The 21,833-nt window shown below is 44.1% G+C and overlaps 1 long non-coding RNA gene across 1 annotated transcript in view; it reads left to right on the top strand.

The window, feature by feature from the left end:
• LOC148136240 (uncharacterized) overlaps positions 1 to 20,438 on the top strand; it is a 62,137-nt gene extending 41,699 nt beyond the window's left edge. Inside the window, exon 3 of the long non-coding RNA XR_015754611.1 lies at positions 19,397 to 20,438. This is a non-coding gene — a long non-coding RNA (uncharacterized LOC148136240). The remainder of the gene's footprint in view (positions 1 to 19,396) is intronic.
• Positions 20,439 to 21,833: the final 1,395 nt, after the last annotated feature.

The following is a 21,833-nucleotide window of genomic DNA, read 5'->3' as shown; positions in this document are numbered from 1 at the left end:
CCAGGCCGGCTTTGATCAGATTGGTTTGGTACAGAGATGAAAAGGATTTTGAGAGGCCTCTTGTTTATATGTAAACACATGAGACTTCAGGCCAAAGTGGTCATGTTTTAGAAGTGACCTGTAGAATGAAAGGGGAGTGGTCAGCTCTCTCGCTGAGTTCAGTCCAAAACTAGTTGGGACGTTCAGCAGTGGACTGTGTGAACAGGCAGTCTCTCTTTCTGCCCTTCTCACTTCAACTTGTAAGCAGCTGTTCCATTTTAATACTGTTTTTCAAGAGAGTTTGCTTATTGGGACTGTTGTGTACACTCGGAACAGCATAATTAAGTCTAGTTTGGATAGACTAAGTTCTATCAGGGTTCTTTATTCTGTTCTTTGTGTTTCATTGTGTAATTTTGTGAATAACTTTCTGTCTGTTTTAAAATCTAGTAGTCTACCTAGCTAATTTACCCCGGATAATTTTGACTGTACACTTCCCGAAACAAATTGCAAAGTTATGGTCTGGGTTGCCTGCTCAAGAATGTTTTGAGTGGTCTGGCCTAGTCTATAACAATCTGCTGAACAACATCAGATTATGACAGTCCCACTTTCTTCACATAGCAACATGGGCGACAATATGATCCGTTTCAAAGCTAGAGAGAGAAACATTTCTGGTGAAGGTGCTTCTGATGTGAAGAAATGACACAAGAGTGTGCACAGGTCAGGCCACAAGTATTACCATCAGCATCACTGGTGTTTCAGTGGTTACATTATAGAACTTGCATCGCTCAGGCTGGACACAATTCCCAGTCAGGAAATGAAGATTTCTTTCTCTTGTGTGAATTATCCCAATGCAAATTCCTGGTTACAAACAGAACGCACATCCTTAATCTGCCAGGATCAGCCCAGTGAGAGTTTGCTTCCATTTGGACGGATAATGACAGCAGATACACGCGACCACTATCATCTGCACATCCCCCTCTAAACATCTCCCCATTCAGAGTTGGAAATATACCACTGTTCCGTCAGTGTCAGTGGGTGGAACTCCCTCCCTAATGGCATCATGGCTGTAGTTATGTGCGAAGGAATTCAAGAAAGTAGATCATAACCTCCATCTGTGGAGTAAGTAGGGTAGGTAAGATGTTTCAGATTGAGATTGTGATTTCACAAGAATATATTGTCCTTGGCTAGTTTTACCTTCCAAAATAAAGTCAGGGACATTCATTGTGGAGTCACAGAAACAGTCTGATCCTATGTCACCATGCACCCGTTCCCCTGAACTCAGGACCAACTCCCAACAAGCCTTTCCGCTTCTAATCCATTCCCAAGTATCTGATTGTTTGAGAACCAAGATTCTGTATGAATGCTTGATCCTTTCAAAGAATCCTGATTATTTCAATGTCTCAGATCAGGTCATGAGACCAAGTCAATGTCCCAGAGTGTTAAAGGAGGGAGAGGTGCTTTGACCGGCTCTGCTGAATTGGACAGTTCACCTGTCACTCTCGCCTGAGTCTGGTTCACGGAGTTTTAAAAGATTCATGAAGCTGGAGACTGGGATTTCTGTTTTGCTTCCTTTTCATGTTTCCACCTCCCAACTGACAATGTGGGCACTGTTTATAATGTTGGGGATGGGTAGCGGTGGGATTGGGCAGTTTGACTGAGCTGATGGGTGAGAAATTCTTTCCACTCACCAGGGTCAGTAAATAGAGTACTTTGATTTAAGGGCATTCGAAGGAGACATAGTTGCATTTATATTACGCTTTTCACCATCAGCAGTGAAGCCAGCTCACCACGGGCAGAGAAGTTTTTGAAAACCTGATTCCGTCTTCTCCGAATGTGATATATTCAATTCACAGACCTGTGGGATCTCAGACCAACAGCGCTCTCATAAAAACAAGCCACCTTCACGCACTCTCGAAGTGGCTTTTTAAGCACGTCAAACAATGAATAAGGGACGGAGTCGAAGACATTAAGGGCTTGTCCAGGATTTGGACCTGGGGCCTCTCGCAGTCCCTGCAGTCACCCAGAGTGAGAATCTACTGTCAGACGGAGAAGCCAATCCATTTACCAATAAACCAGGTGACAATCAAACAGTGACAATGTCCAAACCTTGGATGTAGTAAACCCAGGTTCAACTCCAGTCTGCTTCAGAAATATGTAATAACATCTCTGAATAGGTTTATTAGAAAAAGCAATCCCTGTGAAAGTAGCAATGAACAGCTTCTTCCCGTTCTGTCACCCTGCTCCCAAGAAGCTGCCCTTTGCTCCTTTCCTTTCAGACCAGGCTCTCTCCATTGACAGATGGATTAAACCATTTCCCTCCACGGGCAGGCAGTGCTGGGGGATGGTATACCTCTGCAGCTTTCTCTCAAACACTGGAGGAGGGCAGGAGCAAACGTGGCAGAATCAGATTTGCGCAGGAAGTTATAAACGACGATTTTGGCATTCACGACTTTTCACGTCACCTGGAGGACATTGCTGTTGGAAACAGTGTGGCGAATTACTGCAGGGACAGTATAAAATAAGAGGTGCTCTCCTAAAATGATGTGCAAGAGCAGAGTGACCTGTGTTTCTATAGTGATGAAGATTTGTCTCAAAGGATCCTCAACAGAACTTTTGTAATTTTCTTTCTATCTACTTTCTCGTTTAATTGCTGAAAAATCTGTAACATTCCCAACTTTTATCAGTTCCAATGAAAAGGTGCTGCCCTGAACATTTAACTCCGCTTCACTCAGAATTTCCAACATAGAACATAGAACAGTACAGCACAGAACAGGCCCTTCAGCCCACGATGTTGTGCCGACCACTGATCCTCATGTATGCACCCTTAAATCTCTGTGACCATATGCATGTCCAGGAGTCTCTTAAATGTCCCCAATGATTCTGCCTCCACAACTGCTGCTGGCAACGCATTCCATGCTCTCACAACTCTCTGTGTAAAGAACCCACCTCTGACATCCCCTCTATACTTTCCTCCAACCAGCTTAAAACTATGACCCCTCGTGTTAGTCATTTCTGCCCTGGGAAATAGTCTCTGGCTATCGACTCTATCCCTGCCTCTCATTATCTTGTATACCTCAATTAGGTCCCCTCTTCTCCTCCTTTTCTCCAATGAAAATTGTCCGAGCTCAGTCAACCTCTCCTCATAAGATAAGCCCTCCAGTCCAGGCAGCATCATGGTAAACCTCCTCTGAACCCTCTCCAAAGCATCCACATCTTTCTTATAATAGTGCGACCAGAACTGGACGTCTTCTATCTTTACTTCTATTTTCCAGCTTCAGGGCAGTTTGTTCCTGCCCTGAGGTTCAGATGAAACATAGAAACGAGGAGCAGGAATAGATAATTCGGCATTTCAAGCCTGTTACACTATTCAGTATTATCGTGCCTGATCAGCCAACTCAGTGCCTACTTTTCCCACACCTTTTGACCCTTCGGCCTTAACAACAACATGGAACTCTTCTTGAAAGCATTCAATATATTCGCTTCAACCACTTACTGTGACAGGAAATTCCCCAGGCTGATCAGTCTCAAGCTGAATAGGTTTCTCCTGATGCCTGTCTGTAATGACCTGCTACATGCAATGAGAATGCGACCCTTTGTTCTGGAACACATCCTGGAGGGTCATAATCTCTAGATTACTGCCCCAGTCATGTGAAAATTGGCTTAGGGATAAGAAAATTAGGGAAATAAACACGTGGCTAAGGGAGTGGTGTGGGAAAGAAGGGTTCCATTTCATGTGGGATTGGCATCAGTTTTGGAACGAGGGGGAATTAGTACCAATGAGTCTCTACCTGAACCAATGTGGAACACTGTTTTGTCGAAAAGGATAAATAGGGTGGTCATTAGGACTTTAAACTGGTGAGTCAGGGGAGGGAAGGGAAAAGGAAAACGACAGAGGGTATGGTGGCAAATAAAAGGGTAAGCAGTAGGTTAGTATGTGTGCAGGGAGGTTTCAGTCCAAGAGAAGCAAAGAGAAAGGATAACTCAGGAGATATTATTAGAAATGTTGCAAATCATGAGGGTAAGAAAGCTAGCATAAAGGCACTTTACCTGAATGCTCGTAGCATTCATAACAAGGTTGATGAGTTAACAGCACAAATCATCGTGAATCCATATGATTTAATAGCCATTACAGAGAATGGTCACAACTGGGAGTTAAATATCCAGGGGTATCAGACCATTCGGAGGGACAGACAGACAGGAAGATAAGGGAGGTGGTGTCGCTCTGATATTCAAGGATGACATCAGGGCAGTGCTGAGAGATTCTCTGGAGAATGAGGTTGAATCTATTTGGGTGGAAATTAGAAATTATAAGAGGAAAACGTCTCTGATAGGTGTAGTCTATAGGCCACCAAATAATAACATCACATTGGGGCGGGCATTAAACAAGGAAATAACGAATGCCTGTAAAAATGGTATAGCAATTGTCATGGGGGAATTAATCTACACATAGATTAGTTGAACCAGCTCGGTCAGGGTAGCCTAGAGGAGGAGTTTGTTGAGTGTTTCCATGATAGTTTTCTTAAACAGTATGTAATGAAACTGACGAGGGAGCAAGCTATTCTAGATCTGGTCCGGTGTAATAAAGCAGGAATAATGAATGGTGTCATAGTTAGGGATCCTCTTGGAAGTAGTGATTACAGTATGGTTGAATTTAGAATGGAGAGTGTGATGATAAATTGCAATACCAGGGTCCTGAGCTTAAACAAGGGAGACTACAATAGAATGAGGGAAGACTTGGCTAAAGTAGACTGGTAACAAAGATTTTATGGTGGGACAGTTGACAAACAGTGGAGGACTTTGAAAGCAATTTTTCAAAGTGCTCAACAAAAGTATATTCCAGTGAAAAGGTAGGACTGTAAGAAACGGCGTAATCTGTCATGGGTGGCTAAGGAAATAAGGGAGGCTATCAAAGTGAAAGAGAATGCATACAAAGTGGCCAAAAACAGCATGAAGCTAGAAAATTGGGAAAACTTTAAAGGTCAACAGAAAGCCACAAAAAGAACTACAAAAGAAAGTAAGATAGAACATGAGAAAAATCTAGCACAGAATATAAAGACAGATCGCAAAAGTTTCTATAAGTATGTAAAACGAAAAAGAGTGGCTAAAATAAACGTTGGTCCTCTAGAGGATGAGAAGGGTCATTTAGTTATGGGATATGATGAAATGGCCGAGGCATTGAACAGGTATTTTGTGTAGGTCTTCACAGTGGAGGACACTAATAACATGCCGGTAATTGACAAAGGTAGGTGAGGATCTGGAAACAATCATTATTACGGAGGAGATAGTGTTGGGCAAGCTAATGGAGCTAAGGATTGATAAGCCTCCTGGCCCTGATGGAATGCATCCCAGGATACTAAACGAAATGGCAGGAGAAATAGCAAGTGCACGTCTGGTAATTTTCCAAAATTCACTGGATTCTGGGGCAGTCCCAGCAGATTGGAAAACAGCAAATGTGACATCACTGTTTGAAAAGGGAGGTAGACAAAACATGGAACATTATAGACCTGTTAGCTTAATCTCTGTCGTGGGTTAAGATGCTTGAGTCTATTATCAAGAAAGAAATAGCAAAGCAACTCAATTGACATTGTCCCATTGGGCAGGTGCAGCATAGGTTCATGAAGGGCAGGTCACACTTAACAAATGTTTTGGAATTCTATGAAGACATTCCAAGTAAGGTGGACAATGGGGACCCAGTGGATGTGGTGTATCTAGATTTCCAAAAGGCCTTCGACAAGGTACCACACAAGAGGTTCCTGCTTAAGATAAGTATGCATGGCGTTAGGGGTAAAGTATTAGCATGGATAGAGGATTGGTTGACTAACAGGAAGCAAATAGTGGACATAAATGAATGCAAATTTGGCTGGCAATCATTGACCAGTTGTGTGCCTCAGGAATCGGTGTTGGGACCACAATTATTTACAGTTTATGTGGATGGTTTGGAGTTGGGGATCACGTGTAGTATGTCAAAGTTTGCAGATGACACTAAGCTGAGTGGCAGAGCAAAGTATGCAGAGGACTGTGAAACTTTGCAGAGGTACAAAGATACATTAAGTGAGTGGGCAAAGGTCTGGCAAATGGAAGACAATTTAATAAATGTGAAGTCATCCATTTTGGTAGGAGTAACAATAAAAAGGATTATTATTTGAATGGTAAAATGTTGCAGCATGCTGCTATGCAGAGGGACTTGGGTGTCCTTGTGCATGAATCACAGAAGGTTGGACTGCAGGTACCACAATTAGGAAGGCAAATTGAATGTTGTCCTTCATTGCTAAAGGCATTGAGTTTAAAAGCAGAGAGGTTATGCTGCAGCTGTATAGGGTGAGGCAGTTTTGGTCTCCTTCCTTGAGAAAGGATGTACTGGCATGGAGGGGGTGCAGAGGAGGTTCACTAGGTTGATTCCGGAGTTGAGGAGGTTGGCTTATGAGGAGAAATTGAGTAGACTGGGATTATAGGGACGGCATGGTGGTTCAGTGGTTAGCACTGCTACCTCAGCGCCAGGGATCCGGTTCAATTCCAGCCTTGGGCGACTATCTGTGTGGAGTTTGCACATTCTCTCCGTGTCTGCATGGGTTTCCTCCAGGTGCTCCGGTTTCCTCCCACAATCCAAAGATGTGCAGTTTAGGTGAATTGGCCATGCTAAATTGCCCATAGAGTCAGGGTGAATATAGGGTAGGAGAATGAGTCTGGGTGGGTTACTCTTTGGAGGGTCGGTATGGACTTGGTGGGCCGAAGGGCCTGTTTCCATACTGTAGGTAGTGTAATGTAATCTAATATTCTTTGTAATTCAGAAGAATGAGGGGGATCTTATAGAAACATATAAAACAATGAAGGAAATAGATAAGATAGAAGTAGAGAGGATGTTTCCACTGGTCGTTGAAGCTAGAACAAAAGAGCATTGCCTCAAGATTAGAGGGACCAGATTTAGGACTGAATTGAGAAGGAACTTCTACACCCAGAGGGTTGTTAATCTGTGGAATTTCTTGCCCAGTGAAGTACTTGATGCTACTACAGTAAATGTTTTTAAAGTTAAGGTAGATTTTTTTTGAACTATAAAGGAATTGAGGGACATTGTGAGAGTGCGGGTCAATGGATCTGAGTCCATGAAAAGATCACCCATGATCTTATTGAATGGTGGAGCAGGCTCGAAGGGCCAGACGGCCTACTCCTGCTACTAGCTCTTACGTTTATGCCATGCCCGGTTCAGACCTGTCAAAATTATTTACATTTCTCTGAGATCCCCCTCATTCTTTGAAACTCTGGTAGACGTAGCCTGCAGAAGAACTGCTACAGATTCCAAAGCCCACCTTCATGTGCATATTTATTGAATGGAATGGTGCATGGCAAACTCAGAACACCCCGCAGAGATGAATACGCGAAAGGGTGGCACTATGCAAACGCAATATGGCCCTTCCTCCGAAGGCAGACAGCCCTGCAGTGCATGTGTACTGCTGCTCCCGGAAGCTGAACACAGCCTCAGTGACACTGAGTCTCAGAGGCTTCCAGAGCCCGGGTCAGAGCCGTCTGCAGCAGGGTACAAGCGGCTGGAGTCCATAGCAGTGAGGAGGAACTCCGTGTGGTTGGTCATTGAAGACTGATGTTGAGTGAGCTGGAGTCCCAGAACCCAGTCTTGAACCAAAGGCAGATCAGTTAAAAAGCTACTTTACATCAGGGTGGCGATTGGATGGGGAAGTAGGTCTCTGGCCTCCTGTTTGAGTCAATTTTTGTTGTTTCATTTTCATCTGGAGTGGAGAGCGAGGAGAAGCTGCTGGGTTTACCCCCCAGCACTGCTGAGACTGACCAGCTCCAATAACCACCATTGTGAGGCTGTGATGGGAAATTTTCCTAGGATTAGTTGCTTCGGCACAGTGACTCAGTGGTTCGCACTGCTGCCTCACAGCGCCAGGGACCCAGTTGAATTCAACCTCAGGCGACTGTCTGTGTGGAGTTTGCACATTCTCCCCATGTCTGCGTGGGGTTCCTCTCACAATCCAAAGATGTGCAGGTCAGGTGAATTGGCCATGCTAAATTGCCCAAAGTGTTCGGTGAATTACTCAGGGTTAAATATAGGGTAGGGGAATGGATCTGGGTAGGTTACTCTTCAGAGTGTCGGTGTGGACTTGGCCTAATGGCCTGTTTTCATGCTGTGGGGAATCTAATCTAAAAAAACTGAAGGTGCCTGTTCAAAGTTCAGGAATTTATTTTAGGGAGAGGTATTTCTCAAGGATAATTGAGAATTGAATTTACATCTAATTTTATAACTGAGACATGAGCAAGGCTAAAGAGGCCAGCATTCACTGTTGTGACCATTCTCCCACAGCGCTGTTCACTAAGCAGTTACAGGATTGTCAGGCAGCAGGTATGAAGAAACAACATGTATCACAAGAGGACCCAGTGTGTCTGGGAGGGGTATTTATGGGTGATGATTCCCCATACAAGCTGGTCTTGACCTTCTTGGAGGGCAGATCTGTCACAGCTATTCCTCTGATGTAGATGTCCTGAAGTATCTCACTGCTTTCATTGTCTCTCCTTCCATTGAGGGCTGAGTCTTGTGGAGAACCAGGGCAGGCAGTTCCCTGAAGGGCATTTGTGAACTGGTTGAGTTTTTATGACAATCCAATAATCTTTCATGGTCACTATTTCTGAGTGTCTTTCATACCAATTAGCAGATTCAATGAACTCCATTTCACCACCTCCTTCAGTTATAGAGTCATAGTCATAGAGATGTCATAACCTGTCCATGCAAACCAGATATCCCAACCCAATCTAGTCCCACCTGCCAGCACCCGGCCCATATCCCTACAAACCCTTCCTATTCATATACCCATCCAAATGCCTCGTAAATGTTGCAATTGTACCAGCCTCTACCACATCCTCTGGCAGCTCATTCCATACACGTACCACCCTCTGCGTGAAAAAGTTGCCCCTGAGATCTCTTTTATATCTTTCCCCTCTCACCCTAAACCTATGCCCTCTAGTTCTGGACTCCCCAAGCCCAGGGAAAAGACCTTGCCTATTTACCCTATCCATGCCTCTCATAATTTTGTAAACCTCTATAAGGTCACCCCTCAGCCTCCGACGCTCCAGTTCTTAAACAGTTCTCTTTGTCATACTCACCTTTTCCTGATTTAACTTTTTTTTAAAACAGAGAATCTCAGAGGCACATTTAATAGCAAGAATTCCAAACACCCCATCAAGATCTGTGTGAGTCAATTCAGGACTTGAAAATCGATGGATTTTCAATGCTTGTCTGTTTTGTCTGTGGGAAAAGATTGCAAACATCAGTGTGACTGGAAATGCACTAAGGCACATCCACCCAAATGAGTGTTCCAATGAACTGACTATGGACAGGTCTTGAACCAGTTACACAGCCTGAATAACACCATACCATCGACAGTGGAGAGAAACTGTAGCCCTGTCCTGTGTATGGGTGAGGATCAGCTGATCATCCAGTGTGGACAAAGGTGAGGACAGCTGCACCAGGGAGAAACCATAGAAATGTGTGGGCTGTGGGAAGGGATTCAAAAGCCCGTCCCTGCTGGAAGCTCACCAATGCAGTCACACGGGGGAGAGGCCGTTCATCTGCCCCGAGCGTGGGAAGGGATTCGGTGACTCATCCAACCTGCTGAAACACCAGCAAATTCACACTGGCCATTCATCTGCTCTGAATGTGGGAAAGGATTCACTCTGAGAGAAAGTGAGGGCTGCAGATGCTGGAGATCAGAGCTGAAAATGTGTTGCTGGAAAAGCGCAGCAGGTCCGGCAGCATCCACCCACCCAAATGAGTGTTCCTTCGGGCATAAGCCCTGAAGAAGGGCTTATGCCCGAAACGTCGATTCTCCTGTTCCTTGGATGCTGCCGGACCTGCTGCGCTTTTCCAGCAACACATTTTCAGCAAAGGATTCACTCTGTCATCTGACCTTCTGAAACACAAATGCATTCACACTGGGGAGAGGCCATTCCCTTGCTCCAGCTGAGAGAATCAACTTGTCCATTTGACAATGGAATGACCTAACTCAGCCACATTAGGGATTAGATTACTTACAGTGTGGAAACAGGCCCTTCGGCCCAACAAGTCCACACTGACCCACTGAAGCGTAACCCACCCAGACCCATTCCCCTACATTTGCATTTACCCCTTCCACCACGGGCAATTTAGCATGGCCAATTCACCTAACTTGCACATTTTTGGACTGTGGGAGGAAACCGGAGCACCCGGAGAAAATCCACGCAGACACGGGGAGAATGTGCAAACTCCACACAGTCAGTCGCCTGAGGTGGGAATTGAACCTAGGTCTCTGGCACTGTGAGGCAGCAGTGCTAACCACCGTGCCACCCACCATTATAACAAATGGAGAATTAAACAATCCTTGGATAAGCACATGGATGATGATGTGATAGTGTAGAGGGACGAGCTGAGAATAGTTCACAGGTCAGCGTAACATCGAGGGCCGAAGGGTCTGTTCTGTGCTGCACTAAATCTTCTGAGACACCAGTGAGCACAGACTGGTGAGTTGTTTATCTGCTCCCTCTGTGGGAAAGGATTTACTCCGTCACCCCCACATGCTGAGACACCAGCAAGTACACAAGTGACGGCAGAGCAACTGTTATTGTTCTTCACAAAACTTTGATTGATCCAGGTCCAACCACCTCCCCCTCTTCCCGAGGACCAGGAAGCAGTTGTTGGAGAAATATGCGGTGCTTGTGATGGACATGGGGAGGCCAGCAGAGGGTAGTGTGGTATTCCCTTCAACAGTAGAAGGTCAGAGAGAGAGAGACTGACTAATTCATCACATATTAATTCATTCTTTCAAAGTGTACCCCATTGCAGGCAGAGCTGGGCACACACACAGATAGAAACACGTATACAGAGAGCGAGACACAGACATATAGACACACAGACACTCACAAACATCCATAGAGAGATACAAACAGACAGTATCCCTCAGTATAAGGTCAGGGTTAATGTGTTTAAGAAACTCAAGTTGATTTGTACAATAACCTCGTTAATTTGGACAATAGATCTGTGTAATCACCGTTCATTTATAAAACGGATTGATTCATTTGTGGAATTCTCAAACTCATTAAAAGTAAATTTGCTGACTTGTTTATTTCAGTTCCACTCACACCTTGTGTTGTTCGGTGTGACAATCCTGTGTTCCTTTGTGAAATAAATTTTGTGTCCGTTGGTTGTAGAAGCCCGTGTTCCATTGTCTGAATGATCCTGTGTTGTGGCTGCTGCCGGTTTGAACCACAGCTTTGTCTCTGTGTGGTTTCAAGTCTGGGGCCGGTGGGGGAGGAGACGGACAGACAGGCAGTCTGGAATAAATTACAGAGCTGCTGCTTTTTCTCACACCTCCTGCCTCTCGTCTCACAAAAAATGCCTCTTGGATTGCTCCATACCTGGGAGAGGTGTGCTCCAGGTCGAGGATGAGTTGGGATTTGGGTGGAGAGGTGCCTTTGAGTTACAGACCTGAAGCAGGCTCTGGACTATATATAATTCCTTTTGCCATGTGGTAAGTATCAGAGGGTTTATGTTTGTGTGTGTGTAAGGGAGAGAGAATGTGGGCATTGTTGGAATCTCAATGTAAGTTTTGATCCTTTCACTTCCTCACCACCCCCAGCACCCATCCCCCACCCCACCCCTCCCTGAACCATCCAGACTGAAGAAAACTCCAGCAGCAGGGTCTTTCCCTCATGGGAGACAGGGAGTGAGAGAAGCCATTGAGAAAGTTGTGAGTCACTGGAAAGGTGAATATCCCCTCTTCACTCTCTCCATGACTTTGATTAGATTAGATTACTGATTAGATTAGATTACTTACAGTGTGGAAACAGGCCCTTCGGCCCAACAAGTCCACACCACCCCGCCGAAGCGCAACCCACCCATACCCCTACATTTACCCCTTACCTAACACTACGGACAATTTAGCATGGCCAATTCACCTGACCTGCACATCTTTGGACTGTGGGAGGAAACTGGAGCACCCAGAGGAAACCCACGCAGACACGGGGAGAACGTGCAAACTCCACACAGTCAGTCGCCTGAGGCGGGAATTGAACCTGAGGCAGGAACTTTCCTTAACTCCTGTCTGTCTTTGTGACTTGTTTTCATTTTTCTTATTTTCTCTATCTCTCTCTTAATCTCTCTCTGCTTGTCTCTTTTTATTCTCTCTCTTACATTGTCACTTGCTGCCCATTTCTTTCTTGTTCTTTTGTGTTCTGGTTCTTACCTCTTCATTCTGCCTTTGTCTCTATTGTTTCACACTCTTTATTTTTACTTTCGTTGCCTGTCTCTTTTTTTACCCCATATGTCTCATTGTTTCTCTCTCTCGCTCTGTTTTGCTCTATCTTTTGTATTTCTGACTGACTTTCTGCCCTAGTCTCTGTCCTTCCCAACTTAGAGTCATAGACATGTACAGCATGGAAACAGACCCTACAGTCCAACCCGTCCATGTATCCCAACCCAATCTAGTCCCACCTGCCAGCACCTGGCCCATATCACTCCAAACCCTTCCTATTTAACATCCAGATGCCTTTTAAATGTTGCAATTGTACCAGCCTCCACCACTTCCTCTGGCAGCTCATTCCATACACACACCACCCTCTGCGTGAAAAGTTGCCCCTTAGGTTTCTTTTATATCTTTCCCCTCTCACCCTAAACCTATGCCGTCTAGCTCTGGACTCCCACACCCCAGGAAAAGACTTTGTCAATTTATCCTATCCATGCCCCTCATGATTTTATAAACCTCTACATGGTCACCCCTCAGCCTTCAACGCTCCAGCGAAAACATCCCTAGTCTATTCAACCTCGCCCTAAACTCAAATCCTCCAACCCTGGCAACATTCTTGTTAAACATTTTCTGAAACCTTTCACGTTTCACATTTGTCTGAAAGGAAGGAGACCAGAATTGCACGCAATATTCCAACAGTGGCCTAACCAATATATTGTACAGCCACAGCATGACCTCCCAACTCCTGTACTCAGTACTCTGACCAATAAAGGAAAGCATACCAAACACCTTCTTCACTATCCTATCTACCTGCAACTCCATTTTCAAGGAGCTATGAACCTGCACTCCAAGGTCACTTTGTTCAGCAACACTCCCTAGGACCTTACCATTAAGTGTATAAGTCCTGCTAAGATTTGCTTTTCCAAAACTCAGCACCTCGCATTTATTTAAATTAAACTCCATCTGCCACTTGTCAGCCCATTGGCCCATCTGATCAAGATCCTGTTGTAATCTGACATAACCTTCTTCGCTGTCCACTATACCTCCAATTTTGGTGTCATCTGCAAACTTACTCATTATATCTGTTATGCTCACATCCAAATCATTTATGTAAATGACAAAAAGTAGAGGGCCCAGACCAATCTTTGTGGCACTCCACTGGTCACAAGCCTCCAGTCTGAAAACCAACCCTCCACCACCACCCTCTGTCTTCTACCTTTGAGCCAGTTCTGTATCCAAATGGCTAGTTCTCCCAGAATTCCATGAGATCTAACCTTGCTAATCAGTCTCTCATGGGGAACCTTGTCGAACGCCTTACTGAAGTCCATATAGATCACATCTACTGCTCTGCCCTCATCAATCCATTGTTACTTCTTAAAAAAACTCAATTAAGTTTGTGAGACATGATTTCCCACACACAAAGCCATGTTGACTATCCCTAACAGGTCCTTGCCTTTCCAAATACATGTACATCCTGTCCCTCAGGATTCCCTCCAACAATGTACCCACCACTGAGGTCAGGCTCACCGGTCTATAGTTCCCTGGCTTGCCCTTACCACCTTTCTTAAACAGTGGCACCACATTAGCCAAACTCCAGTTTTCTGGCACCTCACCTGTGACTATCGATGATAGAAATATCTCATGATTTGGAGATGCCGGTGTTGGACTGGGGTGTACAAAGTTAAAAATCACACAACAATATCTCAGTAAGAGGCCCAGCAAGCACTTCCCTAGCTTCCCACAGAGTTCTGGGTACACCTGTTCAAGTCCTGGGGATTTATCCACTTTTATGTGTTTCAAGACATCCAGCACTTCCTCCTCTGTAATATGGACATTTTGCAAAGTGTCACCATCTGTTTCCCTACATTCTATCTCTTCCATATCCTTTTCCACAGTAACTACCGATGCAAAATGCTCATTTAGAATCTCCCCCATCTCCTGTGGCTCCACACAAAGGCGGCCTTGCTGATTTTTGAACAGCCCTATTCTCTCCCTAGTTACCATTTTGTCCTTAATGTATTTGTAAAAACCCTTTGGATTCTCCTTAATTCTATTTGCCAAAGCTATCTCATGTCCCCGTTTTGCCCTCCTGATTTCTTTCTTAAGTGTACTCCTACTGCCTTTATACTCTTCTAAGGATTCACTCAATCTATCCTGTCTATACCTGACATATGCCCCCTTCTTTTTCTTAACCAAACCCTCAATTTCTTTCGTCATCCAGCATTCCCTATACCTACCAGCCTTTCCTTTCACCCTGACAGGAATATACTTTCTCTGGACTCTCATTATCTCATTTCTGAAGGCTTTCCATTTTCCAGCCGTCCCTTTACCTGCGAACATCTGCCTCCAATCAGTTTTTGAAAGTTCTTGCCTAATACCGTCAAAATTGGCCTTCCTCCAATTTAGAACTTCAACTTTTAGATCTGGTCTATCCTTTTCCATCACGATTTTAAAACGAATAGAATTATGGTCGCTGGCCCCAAAGTGCTCCCCCACTGACACCTCAGTCATCTGCCCTGCCTTATTTCCCAAGAGTAGGTCAAGTTTTGCACCTTCTCTCGTCTGTAATCCACATACTGAATCAGAAAATTTCACCCCTTCTTCACTCCCTATGTGCTCCCTTCTTTTTATTCCTCTCTTTTTATTGCCCCATCTCATTTAATCCCCCGTAACTTTCCTGCCCCATCTCTCTGCAGACCCCCTCCAGGATTTGCAGCTCCTTCACAAATTATGCAACCCAAAAACTATGCAGTCCTCACCCAAAGTTTTGTCCCCACCAAATTTGGTAGTCCCATAATATCGCACCCTCCCAAAAATGTTGTACTCCCAAATTTTTTCACATGCCGAACATTGGGAGGAGGGGTGGGGGTGGAGAGGGAACTCGTTTGTGGAGCCCCCTCTAATTTCGCAAACACCCAAAATCTTGCAGCGGCTCCCTATTTATGCAGCCTCCCCAATGTTGAGTCCACTCCAATTTTGCAGCTTCTCAAACATTGTGCCCCTCCTCAAAGCTCTGCATCCCTCTAAAAACTTGACACCCATTATCGACCACATAAATTTTGACCTTCCCCAAATAGTGTACAACACCCCCTGATTTTCCACACACACGATTTTCCCCCCACCTCAGTTTTCTGCCCCCTAGTCTTAGGCCTACTCCTGCTTTGCACCACCCCAATATTATTTCCTCTTGCATCCCCCCCAAATTATGCACTGCCTCATTTTGCCCCCCCATGTCTTCACTCACCCCCCAATTATACAACATGCACTGTTGTGTATGCCCCCAAATTGTGCTCACCCTGAAAGTTTGTGTCCCAGCCAAAAGTTGCATCCCAAATATTGCCCCTCTTTGGTATAGTACTCCCCTGTTTGCAGCCATCCCTAACTGCGCCCCCACCCAGTTGCACAGCCTCCCACAAAGTTATGCAGCTCTCCCTGTTTCTCCCCCCCTTTCCCCGCCCCGTTTTATGCCCACTGTGTGTGCCTCCAAATGTTTGCAGGCCCTCCACAAATTATGCCCACCCAAATTTTGCACCTACCCAGATGTTGTTCCCGTTCTCAGATCTGGCACTCAATCCCCTCCAAATGTTTGATCTCCCCCCAAATATCATCCCTGCCCCATTGTTGCGCCCTTTCTCAATTTACACCCATGCCACATTTTGTGCTGCCACTCCCTCCACTGAACACCCTCCCAGTGTTTCCCCCTCACATTACACCCCCCTCCCACAAATTGTATGCCTCTCACGATTGCCCCCAACTTTTTGATCCACACCAAATCTTTCGATTAGATTCCGATCTGTAACCCACTCTGTGTGTTTGATATTCCACATATCAGCCACGCTGAACCCCAGGATTAGATTCTAGTCAGTAACTCAGTCCAAAGTGTCTGAGACTGTGGACATAAACCTCTCAAACCCCTAGATTAGATTCTTTGTCATTCACTCCCTAGTATCTGTTACTCGAACATAAGAGCTAGAAGTAGGAGTAGGCCATCTGGCTCTTTGAGTCTGCTCTGCCATTCACTAAGAACATGGCTGATCTTTCAACGCCTCAGCTCCATTTAACCAACCTCTCACCATAACTCTTAGATTATTTTTTGAACAGTAAAGGAGCTATCTTAGTCAACTACTTCACTGGGCAAGGAGTTGCATAGAATTACAACTCTCTGGGTGAAGAAGTTTCTTCTCAATTCAGTCCTAAATCTGCTCCCCCTAATCTTGAGGCTGTGCCCTCTTGTCCTGGTTTCACCTGCCTGTGGAAGCATCCTCCCTACTTCTATCTTATTAATTCCCTTCATAGTTTCTTATGTTTCTATAAGATCGTCCCTCATTCTTCTAAATTCCAATGAATATAATCCCAGTCTACTCAGCCTCTCCTCATAAGCCAATCCCCTCATCTCCGGAATCAACCTAGTGAACCCCCTCTGCACCCCCTCCAGTGCCAGTACATCCTTTCTCAAGGAAGGAGACCAAAGCTGTACGCAGTACTCCAGGTGTGGCCTCACCAGCACCTTATACAGTTGCAACATAACCTCTCTGCTTTTAAACTCAATCCTTTTCGCAATGAAGAACAAAATTCCATTTGCCTTCCTAATTACTTGTTGTACCTGCAGACCAACCTCCTGTGATTCATGCACAAGGACACTCAGATCCCTCTGCATAGCAGCATGCAGCAACGTTTTACCATTCAAGTAATAATCCTTTTTACTGTTACCCCTACCAAAATGGCTGACTTCACATTTATTAACGCTGCCAGACCTTTGCCCACTCAATTAAAATATCTATGTCCCTTTGCAAAGTTTCACAGTCCTCTGCCCACTTTGCTCTATCACTCATCTTAGTGTTATCCTCAAACTTTGATACACTACATGTGGTCCCCAACTCCAAATCATCAATGTAAATTGTGAATAATTGCAGCCCCAACACTGATCCTTGAGGCACACCACTAGTCACTGATTGCCAACTAGAATAGCATTCATTTATTCCCTCTGTGCTTCCTGTTGGTTAGCCAATCCTCTATCCATGCTAATACATTGCCCCTAATGCCCTCATCTTTATCTTATGCAGCAGTCTTTTGTGTGGAACCTTGTCAAATGCCTTTTGGAAATCTAGATAAACCACATCTACTGGGTCCCCATTGTCCACTGTGTTCGTAATAACCTCATAGAATTCCAAAAGATTAGTTAAGCATGATGCACCCTTCCTGAACCCATGCTGAGCCTGCCCAACGGGATAATTTCTATTGAGATGTCTTGCTATTTCTTCCTTGATAATCGACTCAAGCGTTTTCCCATTACAGAAGCTAACTGGTCTATTATTCTCCATCTTTTGTCTGCCTCCCTATATAAATTAACCCAAATCCCTTGATTAGATTTCAGACTGTAACTCACTCCCGAATATGTATTATGCTCCATATAAAACCCCTGATCCCTTCAATTAGATCCAGTTTGTAACTCATTCCGTTGTGTTTTGCCATATATAAACATGCTGAGACCATCAATGAGACTATGAACTCTAACTAAGCAGAAACTAAATGGTTGAATGTGAAACTGAAGGCAGCAAAAAGAAAACTGCTGTTTAATTTCTGTTACATTCTGTTTCTCCTCAAAACTAATTTTTTTGGAGTTCACCAGTTCAATAATGCACCTCATTACCACCTTCTCAAGAGCTGATAGGAATGGGGGGTAACTGCTGGTGCAGCCAGTGATGCTCTCATCCCAGGAACAAATGGAAAAAAAAACTTTGTCTTCTTAATCACTTGCTGCCCCTGCAGCCTAACTCAATGTGATTCATATTCCAGGGTACCCAGATCCCTCTGTACCTGAGAGTCCTTCAGCCTCTCCCCATTTAATTTAAAGGCTTTTTACTGATTCTTTCTGACAAAAACCACACTCTCCAATTTATGCTGCATCAGACAATGTTTTACTGATCATCTCTACATTATCCAGTTGGAATACCTCTTACATCGTCTTCATAATTTATCTACTTTCAGCAAGAATATGTTCAATTTTTAAATTGAAGACTGACCTGAGATGATGCCTGTTGGAAATCCAAATATCCTTTGGTTGTTGTGTGTCCCATTGCTCAGTGTGTGTCTGTCTGTTTCTCTCTCCTCTCCCAGAATGTCTGTGAATTGTCACATTGGTCCAGTAGCCTTTTTGAGTTGGTTCATGGTTCACGTCTCCCCTGTAGAGTCATGGCGAGACTTCCTCACTTCCCGAGTCCCATCCCCTCGTAATAACCATCAGTTTTTGTCCTTCTGATATTAGGTTTTTGAGATTTGTGTATAAGGATCCAGACAACAATATCTCTCACATATGTTGCTTCCTTGTGAAGGTCTTTTCCTCTCCATTGTCTCCTCCATCCTCACTTCCAACAAGACTGAAGATATTTGACCTCTTAGAAGATGTAATAAGGAAGGTGGAGAAAGAAGATGAGATGTTGTGTATTTGGATTTCTGACCAGTGTTCAATCAGATTCCAGGGAAAAAAATTCTGTGCAAACTCAGAGCTCAAGGTGTTGGTGGTTAGTATGGCAGAGGTTTGGCTGACTAACAGCAGCCTGATAGTTGGAATAAATGATTAGTTTTCAGGCTGGCAAACGTTAACTCATGCAGTACCACAGATCAGTGTTGGGACTTCAACTATTTGCAATCTATCTGACTGACTTGAATGAAAGAGTCTACAGTTTTGTAAACAAACTTTCTGAGCAAGATGTGAGGAGGTTAGACTGAATCTGTAAAGCAAGAAAGATATTGGGGAATGCAAAATGACAGGTTGAGCCTAATTGTGGAAAAATGTGTGAGGAGGCAGCAGAATGCTGCATTGAAGAAGGATCTGGGTGTCCTTGGATCACATACAGTAATATGTAGGTGGGGCAAGTAAGCAGAAAGACAGTCAGATTGTTGCCCTGATTTGCAAGTCTCATTGTAATTCTACAAAGCACTGGTGGGAATGTCCTTGAGTACTGTGGACAGTATTGGGAATAAACTCCAAATCTATGAGAAAAGGAGGAAGATATGAAACAGTTTGGACACTTACTGAAACATTAAGAATTTTTATGGTTATTTATTTGGAAAATGAGGTCAGATTTAATATCTGCTGTTTTGCCTGCTACTTCCTGCAAGTAAGATGCTCCTGCCCCTCTGCTTGGCCTGTTCTTTTCTTTAATTACTTTCTTTTTCTCTCCCCTTAGCCCCGGAGGCGAATCCTGGAGTAGTGGCAGTTGTGGGCAGCGAGTCCTGGAGCAGCCCGGGGCGATGAATCCCAGCTGGAGAGCAGCACAGGGAAGGCAGACCTAGAACGTATCTTTGAGCAGCTGAGTGCCTCTATGGAGTGGACTGGACGCTTGGAACAGGGGCAGTTGTTGGGCTGGGGTCTGGCACGAATGGTCAGACCATTTCCAGAGGCCCTGCATTGAGCTGCTGCGATGTAATGTTTATCTGAAAATTTTTACCTCACTGTAATATCAATCCTTTAACAATGTCTTATTTCTAACTTATTTTTTAATATTCTGTAAAGTAATACAACTACTTTTATTCCTCTTTTGCACCCAAGATGGCGCCATAAGAGGCAGACATTGTAAAAGCTTTTCACTCTAGTTCTCCAATGGAGTCCATGTGGCAATAAAGGATATTCTATTCTAAATACAGAAAGTGAAATGAATCAGGAGGGGAAAAGAAAGACAGGTGTTTTGGAAGATAAGATTTATGGAAACTAATTTCTGGAAAACATGGGTTTTGGACTATGGGTAATCCAGAGGACTGATGGGTTTCCTGACAACTCATCTGATCAATGTTCACACTGATCTGGCTGGTCAGTAAACCTCAGAAGCTGGAAGTCTCCTTCACTTAGTCCAGCAGTTCAAGTTATTAGAAACCTGATAAAATTTCCAGATAACAGTTTGTCCGACCATTTCTAACCCCTGAAAAGCTGAATTGTTTCCACTTCCCAAACACTTGATCCAGCTTGACTTCAATCTGACCTGAAGATCTAACATCCTCCGGCTGTCAACAATTCAATCTCCTTGACAGGAAGTGGACCGTGAAGATTCATGGAATTCTGTCCTTTCATTGCAGAACCTCGGGCTTTTTTTTTAAAAAATGGTCTCTGCAGTGACCTTTGTATTGAGTGACTGTGTCTTTAAGGGAATGTAGTTCTTTTTCCAGATTATAGTTGTGATGTTAACAGCTTTGCCACCGTTTTAACAGTCAGTTTTGTTTTATAATGATTGGATTGTTTTGAAATTTTGCTGACAAGAAGTCTGGTGAAAGTCTCCTGGATTCTGCATTGTAGTGCACTGGAAATCAAATAAAAACAAATCAATGCATCTCCACAGATAGTGTCATGGGGCTGTACTCGAATTGGTTGCCAGCACACTCCTCTTGTTATAGTCTGAACAACACCTCTAACCTCCTTCCATAAGCAGGCCTATAGCTGCTTTGGGAACCATTCAAAAGAGGTTCACAAGGCCAGTGTCCTGGATGAAAGGATTATTATGAGGAAAGACTTGGGTTGGTATCCATTGAAGTTGAGAAAAATGAGTGGTGATCTCATAAAAATATATAAAATTCTGATGGGACCAGGCATATTAATTGCTGAGAGGATGTGGAGGAATCTAGATGCAGGGAAAATCAGTTTTATATTATAGTTTTTGGTTGAAGATCGAGACAAAGAGGAATTTCTTCTCTCAAAAGATTGTGTGTATTTGACGAGAGAGCCATTCAGGCTGGGCTATTGAAAATATTCAAGACAGAAACAGATTTTTCATCGAAAAGGGACAGGCAGTAAACTCAGTCAGAAATGTATTGGATCATGCAGCATGGTCGATGGGCCAGATGGTTTAATCCCGCTTCTGTTTCTCATCCTGACTAGTCCATTGTTAACTGCCTTTGATCTTCACGTTTCATTCTTAACGTCAAGCACTCGCCCATCTTTCACGTTATCTGAAAATGTCTTATTCATATCCCGACATCTCACCTGCATCAAGCTTATAATTCAGGAGTGAAGGACTCAGGATTGAACCCAGTGCGACCTCACTGTAAACCACCATCTTGTTACACCATCCATCATTCATTATGTCCTGCCATTCAGTCAGTTTTAGATGTAAGTTGTAACTTGTGCTTCGATCTTGTGAGATTTATTTTTTACGCCCAGTCTACCATGTAGGACCTTGTAGCCTTGGAGATAACGTTTCGACTTGAGGACAAGATGATAATTGCAAGGCCATGATCACAAGACCATTACTCATAAATCCAACAGGGAAATAAGGAGAAATGTCTTTGCTTAGTGTTTTTGGGATGTGGAGCTCACCACTACAGGAAATGCTTCAAACAATAAGCATGCGAGAAAAGGGAATGGAAAGAGAAGCTGAAACGCTGAGGTGAGGTCAATGAAAATTGGCAGATAGCTTAAGATGCCATTGGGGGAAAGAATGGAGAGAAAGCATAATGTGTAAGAGAGAATAATAGTTGGACAGCTAAAGGGCTGGATGGTAGTATGCCAGAGAGAAAGAAAAAGTGATAATGATTTACAAGGATGTTGCCAGGGTTGGACGATTTGGGCTACAGGGAGAGGCTGAACAGGCTGGGGCTGTTTTCCCTGGAGTGTTGGAGGCTGAGGGGTGACCTTAT

This window comes from Chiloscyllium plagiosum, unplaced genomic scaffold (assembly GCF_037043375.1).
Source record: "Chiloscyllium plagiosum isolate Xiang-an unplaced genomic scaffold, Cpla_swu_hap1 HiC_scaffold_46, whole genome shotgun sequence".
Lineage (NCBI taxonomy): Eukaryota > Metazoa > Chordata > Chondrichthyes > Orectolobiformes > Hemiscylliidae > Chiloscyllium > Chiloscyllium plagiosum.
The sequence above is the reverse complement of the archived record's forward strand: the minus strand, read 5'-3'. Positions and strand labels throughout refer to the sequence as shown.